Below are 15,910 nucleotides of genomic sequence, written 5' to 3'. Positions count from 1 at the left end.
ATGGTCTATCTATGACATTACTTAATTCCTGCAGTACTCGCGGGTGTATCCCATCCGGGCCCGGGGATTTGTCAACTTTAGTGATTTTTAGATGCCGCCGTACTTCCTGCTGGGTTAAGCAAGTGACATTTAATGGAGAATTTTTGTTATCACTAATCATGTTTTCTGTCATGCGATTTTCTTGTGTAAATACGGTTGAAAACAAATCATTTAGCATATTGGCTTTTTCCTCATCTTCATCCACCGTTTCACCCAGACTATTTTTAAGGGGGCCAACACTATCATTTTTTAGTTTTCTACTATTTATGTAGTTAAAGAATATTTTGGGGTTATTTTTACTTTCTCTGGCAATAATTCTCTCTGCCTCAATCTTTGCTGCCTTGATTTGGTTTTTACAGAATTTATTTAATTTTCTATATTTATTTAATGCCTCATCACTACCTACTTGCTTTAGTTCTCTAAATGCTTTCTTTTTGTCACTTATTGCGCCCCTTACAGCTCTATTTAGCCATAGTGGTTTCCTCCTATTTCTAGCATGTTTATTCCCATAGGGTATATATTGTGCACAGGTCCTATTCAGGATGTTAATAAATGTCTCCCATTTGCTTTGTGTAGTTTTATGTCTCAGGATATCGTCCCAGTTTATTGCACTAAGATCATTTCTCAACCGTTGGAAATTTGCCTTCCTGAAGTTTAGTGTCCTTGTAACCTCTCTACTACACATCTTATTAAAGGTTACATGAAAACGTATTATTTTGTGATCACTATTACCTAAGTGACCCCCAACTCGTATATTTGATATGCGGTCTGGCCTATTGGTTAATATTAAGTCTAGCAGTGCCCCCCTTCTTGTTGGGTCCTGAACCAGTTGTGAAAGGTAATTGTCTCTCATAGTTGTCAAAAACCTATTACCTTTGCTTGAACTACAGGTTTCTGTCCCCCAATGTATTTCAGGGTAGTTGAAGTCCCCCATAATAAAGACTTCTTGAGTCTCTGCTTCATCTATTTGCTTTACGAGTATATTCTCCGCTGCTTCCATTATTTTTGGAGACTTATAACAAACCCCTATCAGTAATTTATTATTTTTTCCCCCTCCCCTTATCTCCACCCACAGGGACTCTACATTCTCATTAGATTCACATATATCCTCCCGCAAGATGGGTTTTAAGGATTTTTTTACATATAAACACACACCCCCCCCTCGCTTGTTTGTACTGTCATTTCTGAACAGACTATAGCCCTGTAAATTAACTGCCCAATCATGGCTCTCGTCCAGCCACGTCTCAGATATCCCCACCATGTCATAATTATTTTCCAACAAAATTAATTCTAATTCCTCCATTTTGTTGGTGAGGCTTCTGGCATTAGTGTACATGCATTTTATGTATCTCTCTGTACCTCTATTCCTTCTTACTTAATTGACTGTTCTAACCCCACCTCCAATTTCTTTATTTGTGCCCAGGTCACTATCTGCACTATCTTCCCCACCTATAAAATGAATACCCTCCCCCCAATCCCTAGTTTAAACATTCCTCCAACCTTCTAGCCATTTTCTCACCCAGCACAGCTGCACCCTCCCCATTGAGGTGCTGCCAGTCCCTAGCGTAGAGTCTGTAGCCAACTGAGAAGTCGGACCAGTTCTCCAGGAACCCAAATCCCTCCTTCCTACACCAGTTCTTGAGCCACTTATTTATCTCCCTAATCTCCCATTGCCTCTCTGGTGTGGCACGTGGTACCGGTAGTATTTCAGAGAATACCACCTTGGAGGTCCTTGCTTTCAGCTTGCAGCCTAATAACCTGAAATCATCTTTAAGGACCTTCCACCTACCTCTAACTTTGTCATTTGTGCAAATGTGCACCATGACCGCTGGGCCCTCACCAGCCCCTCCCAGTAATCTGTCAACCCGATCAGCGATGTGCCGGACTCAAGCGCCAGGTAGGCAGCACACAGTTCGACAATCCCTGTCTTTGTGACAGATTGTCCTATCTGTTCCCCTAATAATTGAGTCCCCCACTACCAGCACCTGCCTGGCCTGCCCTACTCTCCTATTTCCCTCTTTACTGGAGCTGACACTCCTCCGGCTTTCAGGGGACATGCCTTGCTGCAGCAGTGCTACCCCTGTACCGTCACTCCCCTCATCTGCCAACTTTGCAAACTTATTGGGGTGTGCCAGATCAGGACTAGCCTCCCTGGCACTCTTTCCTCTACCCTCCCTTCTAACTGTCACCCAACTAGCGGCCTCACTGTCCTGCAGCTCCCTACTACTACCCTCCCCCACATCTACCCCAGTGAGCAGCTGTTCAGTGAGCAGCAGACTCCTTTCCATATTGTCAATGAATCTCAGTGTTGCCAGCTGCTCATTTAGATCCAGTACCTGGGCTTCCAAACGCACAATGTGCACACATCTCGCACAGCAGTAAGCAACCCCGACCGGCTGTTCAAGGAATGCATACATGTGGCAATATGTACACTGGATAGCACTGCCAATAATGGAGCTCATTTCCTAATGGGGATTGCAAGTGTGGAGGCTGGAGGCTTCAGCAGTGTGGAAAATGATGCCAGGCAAGTTTTCTTTTGAAAAGCGAATCAATTAACCCAATATTTAAATTCACATGAAATTGCGAATTTCAGGAACTTGAACTTGATTCTTCATAGATCCATCCTCTCATCTCAAGACATAAATGAAAATGGTTCCTATAATAATTGATTGTCAGCAATTCACGGAAGAAGAAACTAGATATATTACATTATTTGATAAAAAAATATATAGTATAAAAATAATCTGAGCTACCAAATAATGAATTGCAAGAGAAAAAAAATAAGAAAGATCAAACTGACAGATATTATCCCCTTATATTTCCCTCTTAATACACTGATATATGAATAATACGGTATAAACACTGAATACATGTCTGAAAAGATAGCTGATTGATATACTACTCCCCATGCTTACATGTATTGATTATCATTGATTTTAGTTCTTAATTATTAATATATAAAGTTATCTTTCGCCAACATGATATATGAAGTAACACTGATGCGAGGTGTTTAGATGCCCAATATTTATGATGTATTTCCTGGCCATCGGGCTGATTTTGAAGCCAATGTCAGCACAAGATGTCATGAATAAGAGCCAATGACATCTCAGACCAAAAGGACAAATTAATGGACTGGGAAGACTTCTATGCTTCACTGGATACTTGTATCTAAATGTAATAAATCATTTGTGTGAACAATAGCTCAAAGGTACAATTCTTGGCAAAACACTTGCACTTATAGATAGGATGATATGGCTCCTCTGTGCAATTAAAAGGGTTTATACTGATAGACTATCATTAGAATAGGACATCGATATCTGGACTGTCTGGTTACTGCCATCCAGATACAGCCAAAGTCAATGTCCCTGGGGAAACAATGGTGGGGGTCTAGTTCCTACATGTAGTTTTTTAATGGATGTGCGTTCCAGAAGTTGGATTTCCACCAGTCAGATGTTAATAGACTACCATAAGGATATGTCACCAATATCCCAGTTCCAGAAATGACCTTTACCAAATGCATTTAAAAAAAAGTCTAACAAAAAAAATCAATCCAGCACAACTTTCATGTCAAGTAATACCATACTGATGTATGATTCAAACTCAAGAAGATAAAACTCTTAAAGAGAACCTGTCAGCAGGTAAAGTACAGGCATGGCCATATTGGCTCTGTAATCCTAATGAAAATGATACATGTTGTGCAGACATCCGTTTTATGTAAACGGTGTTTGAAGTTTCCTTGTAATGATATTTCCATTCATTGGGGCAGGACGGTGGGTCTTTTCTTCCTGCTCTGGCCCCTCCATCTGCCTCCTGTTTTTGGATAACAGGTCACTCATCCATCAGAGACCTGCCTCCTATTTTAAATATTGCATCGGTGCCTACATTAGGTCTCCAATAAAGTGGCGCCGTGATCAGTGCATGTGCGGTTGCATCCGCATCGGTCTCCAATAAAATAGTGCCATTACATTGAAGACTTAATGTAGGCACCAGCGGATCAGTGCCCTGTCATTCAAACACAGGAGGCAGAATGAGGGGCAGAGCACCAAGAAAAGACCCTACCCACAGTCCCACCCCAATGCACCCCAATATATCAGTACAAGAAAACTTCAAACAATGATTGCACAAGAACCACAAAACGGATTTCTTCACCAAAGGTATCACTTTAATCAGTATTAAAGTGCCAATACTGTCTATACTTTCCTCAGCAAAATCCTGCTGACAGGTTCTCTTTAACCCCTTCCCCCCTGAGCCTGTTTTCACCTTCATGACCAGGCCAAATTTTACAATTCTAACCAGTCACTACATGTGGTAATAACTCCGGAACACTTCAGCTGATCCCACTGATTCTGAGACTGTTGTTTTCGTGACATATTGTACTTCAGGATAGTGGTAAAATTTATTCAATATGACTTGTGTTTATTTGTGAAAAATCTGAAAATTTTGAAATTCTTGCAATTTTCAAACTTTTTCTTTTTATGCCCTCAAATCAGAGAGATATGTCACACACAATAGTTAATAAATAACATTTCCTACATGTCTACTTTACATCAGCACAATCTTTGAAACATAATTTTTCTTTGTTAGAAGGGTTAGAAGTTCACCAGTGATTTCTCATTTTTACAACAAAATTTACCAAACCTTTGAGGGGTTTATATGACAGAAAATACCCAAAAGTAACACCATTCTAAAACCTGCACCCCTCAAGGTGCTCAAAACTACATTCAAGAAGTTTAATGTCGAAGTAAAAAAAAAAATTACTTGAGACCCAATTTTTTTTATTTTCACAAGGGTAACAGGAGAAAATAGACCACAAAATTTGTTGTGCAATTTCATCTTCAGGTGCTCTCCGTTTGCATACCCCATATGTGGTCGAAAACTATTGTGACACAATGCAAAGCTCAGAAGGGAAGAAGTGCCATATTGGGGTTCAGATTTTGCTAGACTGGTTTGAGGGTGCCATGTCACATTGGTAGAGCTCCTGAGGTGCCAGAACAGCAGAACCCCCCATAAGTGACCACATTTTGCAAACTACACATCTCAATGAATTAATCTAGGGATGCAATCATCATATTGACCCCACAGGTGCGTCACAGAATTTTATACCATTGGGCAGTGAAAAAATAATAATTACATTTTTAGCCCCAGATTTTACATTTTCACACTGGGAAATGGGTAAAAGTGGCATCAAAATTTGTCCCACAATTTCTGCTGAATGTAGAAATACCCCATATGTGGCTGTACAGTACTGCTTAGCCATATGGCGAGATTCAGGAGGGATGAAGCGCTATTTGCCTCCTGCTGTCGGCAGCAGAGCAGAACGCAGTGCTGGAGGAGAGAGGAGGTGAGTATAATTGTTTATTTTTTTCTGTGCAGTGTGATGGGGATCAAGGGGTGCCAAGCATACCAGGATGGAGGGGTGCCAAGCATACCAGGAAGAAGGATGAGGGGGGCCATACATACCAGGATGAGAGATGAAGGGTGCCATACATACTAGGATGAGGGATGAAGGGAGCCATACATACCAAGATGATGGATGAAGCATTCTATACCTACCAGGATGAGGGATGAAGGGTGCCATGCATCCCAGGAAGAGGGAGAAGGAGGGCCATACATACCAGGATGAGGGATAAGAGGCTCCATACATACCAGGATGAGGGATGAAGGGTTGCATGCATAACAGGATGAGGGATGGAGGGTGCTATACATACTAGGAGCCGCGCTGCAAGTACAATGTGCGCTATTAAGGAAAATGAATATTCAATGCTCCCCATGTCTATGGGTGTGGGGAGCAGTGAATATTAATTTTCTTTAGCAGCGGGCACAGTGTAGGACACAGCAGCAGGCTACTGCCTCCTGTGCTCCGCTCCTCTGTCGCTGCAGCTCCCCCCACACCTCCCACCAGCCACAGCCACAGTATGTATATATATATATACAGTACAGACCAAAAGTTTGGACACACCTTCTCATTTAAAGATTTTTCTGTATTTTCATGACTATAAAAATTGTACATTCACACTGAAGGCATCAAAACTATGAATTAACACATGTGGAATTATATACTTAACAAAAAAGTGTGAAACAACTGAAAATAAGTCTTATATTCTAGGTTCTTCAAAGTAGCCACCTTTTGCTTTGATGACTGCTTTGCACACTCTTGGCATTCTCTTGATGAGCTTCAAGAGGTAGTCACCGGAAATGGTCTTCCAACAATCTTGAAGGAGTTCCCAGAGATGTTTAGCACTTGTTGGCCCTTTTGCCTTCACTCTGCGGTCCAGCTCACCCCAAACCATCTCGATTGGGTTCAGGTCTGGTGACTGTGGAGGCCAGGTCATCTGGCGTAGCATCCCATCACTCTCCTTCTTGGTCAAATAGCCCTTACACAACCTGGAGGTGTGTTTGCGGTCATTGTCCTGTTGAAAAATAAATGATGGTCCAACTAAACACAAACCGGATGGAATAGCATGCCGCTGCAAGATGCTGTGGTAGCCATGCTGGTTCAGTATACCTTCAATCTTGAATAAATCCCCAACAGTGTCACCAGCAAAGCACCCCCACACCATCACACCTCCTCCTCCATGCTTCACGGTGGGAACCAGGCATGTAGAGTCCATCCGTTCACCTTTTCTGCGTCGCACAAAGACACGGTGGTTGGAACCAAAGATCTCAAATTTGGACTCATCAGACCAAAGCACAGATTTCCACTGGTCTAATGTCCATTCCATGTGTGCTTTATCCCAAACAAGTCTCTTCTGCTTGTTGCCTGTCCTTAGCAGTGGTTTCCTAGCAGCTATTTTACCATGAAGGCCTGCTGCACAAAGTCTCCTCTTAACAGTTGTTGTAGAGATGTGTCTGCTGCTAGAACTCTGTGTGGCACTGACCTGATCTCTAATCTGAGCTCCTGTTAACCTGCGATTTCTGAGGCTGGTGACTCGGATAAACTTATCCTCAGAAGCAGAGGTGACTCTTGGTTTTCCTTTCCTGGGACGGTCCTCATGTGAGACAGTTTCTTTGTAGCGCTTGATGGTTTTTGCAACTGCACTTGGGGACACTTTCAAAGTTTTCCCAATTTTTCGCACTGACTGACCTTCATTTCTTAAAGTAATGATGGCCACTCATTTTTCTTTACTTAGCTGCTTTTTTCTTGCCATAATACAAATTCTAACAGTCTATTCAGTAGGACTATCAGCTGTGTATCCACCTGACTTCTGCACAACACAACTGATGGTCCCAACCCCATTTATAAGGCAAGAAATCCCACTTATTAAACCTGACAGGGCACACCTGTGAAGTGAAAACCATTTCCGGTGACTACCTCTTGAAGCTCATCAAGAGAATGCCAAGAGTGTGCAAAGCAGTCATCAAAGCAAAAGGTGGCTACTTTGAAGAACCTAGAATATAAGACATATTTTCAGTTGTTTCACACTTTTTTGTTAAGTATATAATTCCACATGTGTTAATTCATAGTTTTGATGCCTTCAGTGTGAATGTACAATTTTCAAAGTCATGAAAATACAGAAAAATCTTTAAATGAGAAGGTGTGTCCAAACTTTTGGTCTGTACTGTATATATATATATATATATATATATATATATATAAATACAGTACAGACCAAAGGTTTGGACACACTTTCTCATTTAAAGATTATGTATTTTCATGACTATGAAAATTGTACATTCACACTGAAGGCATCAAAACTATGAATTAACACATGTGGAATTATATACTTAACAAAAAAGTGTGAAACAGCTGAAAATATGTCTTATATTCTAGGTTCTTCAAAGTAGCCACCTTTTGCTTTGATGACTGCTTTGTACACTCTTGGCATTCTCTTGATGAGCTTCAAGAAGTAGTCACCGGAAATGGTCTTCCAACAATCTTGAAGGAGTTCCCAGAGATGCTTAGCACTTGTTGGCCCTTTTGCCTTCACTCTGCGGTCCAGCTCACCCCAAACCATCTCGATATGGTTCAGGTCTGGTGACTGTGGAGGCCAGGTCATCTGGCGTAGCACCCCATCACTCTCCTTCTTGGTCAAATACCCCTTACACAGCCTGGAGGTGTGTTTGAGGTCATTGTCCTGTTGAAAAATAAATGATGGTCCAACTAAACGCAAACCGGATGGAATAGCATGCCGCTGCAAGATGCTGTGGTAGCCATGCTGGTTCAGTATGCCTTCAGTTTTGAATAAATCCCCAACAGAGTCACCAGCAAAGCACCCCCACACCATTACACCTCCTCCTCCATGCTTCATGGTGGGAACCAGGCATGTAGAGTCCATCCGTTCACCTTTTCTGCGTCTCAAAGACACGGTGGTTGGAACCAAAGATCTCAAATTTGCACTCATCAGACCAAAGCACAGATTTCCACTGGTGTGATGTCCATTCCTTGTGTTCTTTAGCCCAAACAAATTTGCAAATTTTTCAAACTGACTGACCTTCATTTCTTAAACTAATGATGGCCACTCGTTTTTCTTTACTTAGCTGCTTTTTACTTGCCATAATACAAATTCTAACAGTCTATTCAGTAGGACTATTAGCTGTGTATCCACCAGACTTCTGCACAACACAACTGATGGTCCCAACCCCATTTATAAGGCAAGAAATCCCACTTATTAAACCTGACAGGGCACACCTGTGAAGTGAAAACCATTTCCGGTGACTACCTCTTGAAGCTCATCAAGATAATGCCAAGAGTGTGCAAAGCAGTCATCAAAGCAAAAGGTGGCTACTTTGAAGAACCTAGAATATAAGACATATTTTCAGCTGTTTCACACTTTTTTGTTAAGTATATAATTCCACATGTGTTAATTCACAGTTTTGATGCCTTCAGTGTGAATGTACAATTTTCATAGTCATGAAAATACAGAAAAATCTAAAAATGAGAATGTGTGTCCAAACTTTTGGTCTGTACTGTATATATATATATATATATATATATATATATATATATATATTGGACTATAAGACTCACCCCCCACTTTCTTCCAAAATTTTGGAGGAAAAAAGTGCGTCTTATAGTCTGAAAAATACGGTAAATTTTTTATCACTAAAATGTTTTATTTGCACGTCCCAATGTTATAAAATTCTGTGAGGCGCCTGTGGGTTAAAAATACTCACTACACCCCTAGATGAATTCCTTAGGCAGTGGAGTTCCCAATATGGTGTCTCTTGTGGGGGTTTGTGCTGATCTGGCACGTCAGGGGCTAAGTTAATGGAGCCCACAATCTATCCAAACTGAATCTGTGTTCTAAAAGCCAAGTAGCGTTCCTTCCCATCCAATTCCTGCCATGTTATCAAACAGTAGTGTACAACCACATATGGGGTATCACTGTGTTTGGTAAAAATTGCTTAGAAAATAATGGGGTCCATTTTCTCCTATTACCCCTAGTGTAAATTAAAAATTTGGTGCTAAAACAGTATTTTAGTAGAAAAATGTTATTTTTTGTTTTCGCATCTAAATGTTACAAAGCCACGTGTAGATTAAAAATGCTCAATACACCACTACATGAATTCCTTGAGGGGTCTAGTTTCCAAAATGGGGTAGTTTGTGGGGGGTTTCTGCACAACCTATGGCAGACAAATTTTTGTTCCAAAAATCATATAGCGCTCTTTTGTTTCAGAGCCCTGCCATGTGCCCAAACAGCAATTTTTGGCCACACATGGGGTAGTATTGCGTTCGGAAGAAATTGGATAACAAACTATGGGGTCCGTTTTGTCCTCCATTGTGAAAATTACAAATTTGGGGATAAAACATAATTTTAGCGAAAAAAAACACATAATTTTCATTTTCATATCCACATTTTAAAACATTCTGTGAAGCACCTATGAGTTCAAAATGCTCAACACAGCCCTAGATTAATTCCTTCATGGATTTAATTTCCAAAATGGGGTCACTTGTGTGGGTTTCTGCTGTTTTGGTGCGTCATGTGCTTTGCAAATGAGACATGGTGTCTGCAACCTATTCCAGCCAAATTTACATTCCAAATACCAAATGTTGCTTCTACCATTCTGTGTTTCCAAACAGAACTTTTTTACTACATGTGGGGTATCACCATGCTCAGAAGAAAGTGTATAACAAACTGGGGGTCCACTTTCTTTGTGATTTTTCTTGGAAAAGTGAAAAATTTGGGGATAAAGCAACATTTTCGTTAAAAAAATGAAAAATTTCAGTATATCGAGTTAATGTTATCAACTTCTGTGTAGTAACTATGAGTTCAAAATGCTCACTATACGCCTGGAAAAAATCCTTGAGGGTGTTTAGTTTCCTAGATGGGGTCACTTATTGGGGGTTTCTACTGTCTAGACACCTTAGGGGTCTTGCAAATGCAAAATGGCGCCCACAATCTATTTCAGCCAAATTTGTATTCAAAAATTCAAATGGTATTCCTTCCCTTCCGAGCCCTGCCATTTATCCAAACAGAGATTTCTGACCAAATGTACATCAGCGGGCCCAGAAGAAACTGGGTAACAAATTTAGGGTAATTTTTCTTGTGCTATTCATTGTAAAAGCTAAAAAATTGGGGCTAAAGCAACAATTTTTCTTTCATTCCACTTTGCATTAATTTCTGTGTAGCACCTAAAGTGTTCACAACTGTTGTCAGCATTTTTTTAAAGTATTTTTAGGGGTGATTTTTAAGATGGTATCACTTTTGGGGATTTTTCAATATATAGGCCCATGAAAGTCCATTTAAATCTGAATAGGTCCCTAAGGAAACAGGTTTTGTAAATGTCTTTCAAAATGAGAAATTGCTGCTCAACTTTTAACCCCTCTAAAATCCTAACAAAATTATATGATGTTTGAAAATGATGCAGATGTAAAGTAGACAAATGGGAAATAATATGTATTAATTATTTCGTGCAGCATGACTAACTGGTCTAAGGATATAAAAATTTAAAGTTTCAAAATTTAAAATTTTTCTACATTTTTCCCAATATTTCAATATTTTCACAAATAAAAGCAAAACATATTGATCTAAATTTACTACTAACATAAAGTATATTGTGTGATAAAAAAAAAATCTCAGAATCCCTTGGATACCTTGAAGCATTCTAGAGTCTAGAGCCGCATGAAGTGACACTGGTCAGATTTCAAATATTTAGCCAGGTTATTAAAATCAAAATTGGCTTGGTCACTAAGGGGTTAAAAACCAGTTCATTTTCTGATGAAAGCTTCCCTTTAATTTAAAGCATTATCTATATAAACTCTCAAATCTTTTTAAAAAAAATTAAAAGCAATGAGGAAAATGTATCTTGAAAAATAAATCTCCCAGAACTGCAAATTCTGTCCTTTCCAGAACTGAAGATCCTGGAAGTATTGGTTTACCTAACATTCATTCATACTGTATCGCACTGTCATACAGACACAAAGCTCTGGGTTTGAATGTCTTCCTCATGAACCTACTGAAACAGACTAAGGGACTTTTTTAAACGCGTAGGAAGCCTTTGCAGGTGTTTTTTGTTAATTATTCTAATTTACTGAGATAATGACTTTTGTGTTTTCATTGGCTGTAAGCCATAATCATCAACCTTAACAGAAATAAACACTTGAAATAGATCACTCTGTTTGTAATGACTCTATATAATATAGGAGTTTCACTTTTTGTATTGAAGAACTGAAATAAATTAACTTTTTGGTGATATTCTAATCTAGTGAGATGCACCTGTACATCTGCAAACATAAGTTGCCAAATATAAGATATAAGGCTTACAGACCTAAGACATATAGGAAATGTATCCTGACAATGAAACTAACAGTAGCAAGGCTTTTTTTTAGAAAACTGAGAGTTCACAAATAGAGGTTTGTAACAATTTAAACTAAATAATGAAAATATAAAATAAACACTAAATGATAGCGAGGTTTAGTGTATGATCATTTTCAGCCCTTTGATAAGATGGATGCAATAGATGATATATTAGGATGGATGCATGGGGGTGAGAATGAGTGGGTGGAGGGGGATGTGGTTTAGTCAGCATGTTTGCCAAAGAACAAAGAATTGCTGATTTAATTAGGAGATAGAGTGATGAGCTAAAGCCCCCGTCTCACATAGCGATATCGCTGCTGTGTCACGGTTTTGGTGACTCACCAGCGACCTCACCAGCGATGTCGCTGTGTGTGACACTTTGCAACGATCAGGCCCCTGCTGTGAGGTCGCTGATCGTTGCAAAGTGTCCTGGACCATTTTTTGGTCGTTGGCCTCCCGCTGGCCAGCACACATCGCTGTGTGTGACCAGCGGGACCAACGATCTGGCTGGTAACTATGGTAAACATCGGGTTACTAGGGGCACGCGCGCACTTAGTAACCCGCTGTTTACCATGGATACCACTCTGCTACGGTGCGGGAGGCTCCCGCGCACCGTAGCAGAGTGGTATCCATGGTAAACAGCGAGTTACTAGGGGCACACGAGCACTTAGTAACCCGCTGTTTATCATGGTCACCAGCCTGCTCATGCTTCAGCAGGCTGGTAACGGGAGCAGGACATCGTGGAACGATTCTTTCCACGATATCGCTGCTCCCCTGATCGCTGGTGAGCCTGCCTGTTTGACAGCTCACCAGCGATGTATTAGCGATGCAGCAATGATCCCTGACAGGTCGTATCGTTGTCGGGATCGCTGCTGCATCGCTTAGTGTGATGGGGCCTTAAGAAGTAGGCATAGACAGGCCCAAGAGATTCCAGAAGATGTGAGAAGAGCGTAACAATAGGGCGTGTATTAGATTAAGTTTATAAATAATTTATCCAAGGTTGCTTTGTTTTGAGGTATGATTTTCTATTTTTAATGCCCACAAACTGTTATATTCTACAGACAGGTTGGATTTTTTTCTTCCACATCTGGATCATGGGGGAAAAGAGGTGTCCCTACACTTTATGGGAAAGTCCAAGTTCTATTTTACACCACCCCAGCAAGATTAGTTCCATGTATAACTAAGGTTATTAGCACATATTTTGTTAATGATTTCATTGGTTTCAATCCAGAATGGTTGGATAACGGGGCATGACCATCATATGTTTGTCATCCTGCCCGTGGCTACATTAGATCTCCAGCACTGGCTCAAATCAATAAGACCAAATCTAAATAATACAACTGTTCTCATGCACTACCTGGTGTTTTCAAAACATTTTCTTGGATAGTGACACATTTTCGTAAACAAAGGGAATAAACCATTTCATTCTCCAGCAGGACTTAGCACCTGTCCACACGGCTAAAAGTACTAATACCTGTTTTACAAACAACAGTATCACTGTGCTTGACTGACCAGCAAACTCGCCTGACCATAACCCCATAGGGAATCTATGGGGTATTGTCAAGAGGGAGATGAGCGACACCAGACCCAACAATGCAGACGAGCTGAAGGCTGCTATCAAAGCAACCTGGGCTTCCATAACACCTCAGCAGTGCCACAGGCTGATTGCCTCCATGCCACGCCGCATTGATACAGTAACTGATGCAAAAGGAGCCCGACCAAGTATTTACTGAACATACATTTCAGTAGGCCAACATTTCAGATTTTAAAAACATTTTTCAAGCTGTTTTAATAAAGTATTCTAATTTACTGAGATAATGACTTTTGTGTTTTCATTGGCTGTAATCCATAATCATCAACATTAACAGAAATAAACACTTGAAATAGATCACTCTGTTTGTAATGACTCTATATAATAAATGAGTTTCACTTTTTGTATTGAAGAACTGAAATAAATTAACTTTTTGATGATATTCTAATTTAGTGAGATGCACCTGTGTGTATATATATATATATATATATACAGTACAGACCAAAAGTTTGGACACACCTTCTTATTTAAAGATTTTTCTGTATTTTCTTGACTATGGAAATTGTACATTCGCACTGAAGGCATCAAAACTATGAATTAACACATGTGGAATTATATACTTAACAAAAAAGTGTGAAGCAACTGAAAAATGTCTTATAGGACCCAGAGATGCTTAGCACTTGTTGGCCCTTTTGCCTTCACTCTGCGGTCCAGCTCACCCCAAACCATCTCGATTGGGTTCAGGTCTGGTGACTGTGGAAACCAGGTCATCTGGCGTAGCACCCCATCACTCTCCCTCTTGGTCAAATAGCCCTTACACAGCCTGGAGGTGTGTTTGGGGTCATTGTCCTGTTGAAAAATAAATGATGGTCCAACTAAATGCAAACTGGATGGAATAGCATGCCGCTGCAAGATGCTGTGGTAGCCATGCTGGTTCAGTATGCCTTCAATTTTGAATAAATCCCCAACAGTGTCATCAGCAAAGCACCCCCACACCATCACACCTCCTCCCCCATGCTTCATGGTGGGAACCAGGCATGTAGAGTCCATCCGTTCACCTTTTCTGCGTCGCACAAAGACACGGTGGTTGGAACCAAAGATCTCAAATTTGGACTCATCAGACCAAAGCACAGATTTCTACTGGTCTAATGTCCATTTCTTGTGTTCTTTAGCCCAAACAAGTCTCTTCTGCTTGTTGCCTGTCCTTAGCAGTGGTTTCCTAGCAGCTATTTTACCACGAAGGCCTGCTGCACAAAGTCTCCTTTTAATAGTTTTTGAAGAGATGTGTCTGCTGCTAGAACTCTGTGTGGCATTGACCTGGTCTCTAATCTGAGCTGCTGTTAACCTGCGATTTCTGAGGCTGGTGACTCGGATAAACTTATCCTCAGAAGCAGTGGTGACTCTTGGTCTTGCTTTCCTGGGGCGGTCCTCATGTGAGCCAGTTTCTTTGTAGCGCTTGATGGTTTTTGCAACTGCACTTGGGGACACTTTCAAAGTTTTCCCAATTTTTCGGACTGACTGACCTTCATTTCTTAAAGTAATGATGGCCACTCGTTTTTCTTTACTTAGCTGCTTTTTTCTTGCCATAATACAAATTTTAACAGCCTATTCAGTAGGACTATCAGCTGTGTATCCACCAGAGTTCTGCACAACACAACTGATCGTCCCAACCCCATTTATAAGGCAAGAAATCCCACTTATTAAACTTGACAGGGCACACCTGTGAAGTGAAAACCATTTCCGGTGACTACCTCTTGAAGCTCATCAAGAGAATGCCAAGAGTGTGCAAAGCAGTCATCAAAGCAAAAGGTGGCTACTTTGAAGAACCTAGAATATAAGACATATTTTCAGTTATTTCACACTTTTTTGTTAAGTACATAATTCCACATGTGTTAATTCATAGTTTTGATGCCTTCAGTGTGAATGTACAATTTTTATAGTCATGAAAATACAGAAAAATCTTTAAATGAGAAGGTGTGTCCAAACTTTTGGTCTGTACTGTGCACACATACACACACACACACACACACACACACACACACATATATATATTGTTAGAACCCTTCTGTTTGTTTTTTCCATCTTGTGTTTTGCGGTCAGGTGACCATCTGCCTTTATTTTCCAGCTCCGCCCTTTTGGCTGTGCTGGACTTCGGTGTTTGACTGTTTCTCTTGCGAGGTGCTTCGGTGCCTTTCTCTGAGAGTTCGCTTGGTCCTTCTGGGACCTCTGGTACCTTTTTGTCAGTTTGTCTTTTTGTGTTCTGCAACAACTTGTCTGTTTAGGAGGTGTCCCATTTTTGTTCCAGTCCTTAGTTCTTCTAGGGACCCCTCCCCTTATGCTATAGGTCTTCGTTCAGAGTAGCCGAGGACTAAGGCGGGTCTGTTCGCTAGGAACAGGCAGCCCGCTACATCGTAGGGATTCAGCTTAGTCTTACTGTAGGGACAGTTTTCCCCTATCTTTCCGTAGTCCATGTTGCAGATCATAACAGTAAGTCCAGCCCAAAAGACTAAAAGGAAAGAAATTCGGGGATCAGTATGGTTTCCGTCCAGGATTTGGCTCAATGCTTGCAAGGATTGTCTCTGGAGGTGGCCGAGCTACAGCA

The sequence above is a fragment of the Phyllobates terribilis genome, unplaced genomic scaffold, assembly GCF_046119375.1.
Source record: "Phyllobates terribilis strain yellow unplaced genomic scaffold, ASM4611937v1 Scaffold_4__5_contigs__length_816908805, whole genome shotgun sequence".
Taxonomy (NCBI): Eukaryota; Metazoa; Chordata; class Amphibia; order Anura; family Dendrobatidae; genus Phyllobates; species Phyllobates terribilis.
This window is presented reverse-complemented; position numbering follows the sequence as displayed.